Here is a 1,301-nt window from a genome sequence, read left to right as displayed (position 1 = left end):
GTGTGGAATTATGGGGTCTTGATCTAGATATTTTGACCCAAAAAACTAAAATATTCAAGTTAATACAATTCAAAGATCTTTGCCACCTTATCACAGCTTGCAATTAACAACTTGCTAAAAGGAAAGTCAAACCAGATGGAATGTTCATATCAAGAAGACTGATAGGATTCTTAAAGACATTGTGAATTTTTTAATCAAGTAATGTTTCTTACTTGTAAGAAAACCTGAGAAACACAAAATTCAATGATCTAAAAATTTCTCCACAATTGCACATTAAATAAATAGCAATAGATCTGCAAAATAATAAAAAGGAAACTCGACACCAACTTGTATTGAGAATAATTGGCGACAAGTTTAATAGCTCCTTTTAGTTGTTGAAACTCGACATACCTTATGAGACTTATATGCAAGCTATCGTACAAAGGAGAAAGCACGATGGGGAAGGAAAAAAATTAGTTCAAAGGAAATGTATTACACAGGATGAGGGGAAAATTAGAGAAAGAGAAAATTAGAGTAGAAAGAAATTAAAATCAAATTTAGAAAAAATCTAAAATAACTAAAAAATAGTTATTTAGAAATAAATTTTCAAGCATGTGGGTAACAAATTTTCAACCAAAATTTGTAAAATTGGAAAGCAAAGCTCCCACATAAGCTATATGTAGGCCTATCTAACTAACAACCAATTTTTTCTATAGAGTGACGAGAGTGAAGATCAATGCAAGGCACATTTTCTTTGTTTCAACTTGGCAGTGCCTTGTTCTTATATTAATGAACTCTCCCTGATCCCTAAAACACATACAATGAATCTCCACTCAGAAATATTTTATCAAATTATTCAATTTCATCTAAACACTAGCACTCATTTAGTAATAAAGAGCGACAGATAAAAGTGTTCCTATTTCAGGTCACCACTACATTATGAAGGAAATCATTCTAAACTTTAAAGAACCAATGAAAATTGACCTTGTAACCTCTTTTTTATGTTTCATTTGACTGAGCTAATAAAAAGCAGAAATGGGCCACTTCAATACTGTATAGGAAAAATTGATAACCAACATTTTATTGACTGAAAAATGTATGAAAAACAAAAAACATTGAAATTTCTTCATGTTTACATAATATTGTCCTTTTAAAGAAAGTGTTTATCTTTTTACTAAGAGTTGACTCCCAAAATTTTGATAATATGTGGATATAAAATGATAAGATAGAACTTACAAAATGTTTAGTCATGGAGTAAACTGATAATATGTGGATATAACATTATTGATCAGTTTAGACTACTTCTAAAGGAAAATCAAATT

This window comes from Cupressus sempervirens, chromosome 2, assembly GCF_028749045.1.
Source record: "Cupressus sempervirens isolate cs-2001-9-10 chromosome 2, ASM2874904v1, whole genome shotgun sequence".
NCBI classification, from domain to species: Eukaryota; Viridiplantae; Streptophyta; class Pinopsida; order Cupressales; family Cupressaceae; genus Cupressus; species Cupressus sempervirens.
Note: the sequence above shows the minus strand (reverse complement) of the source record.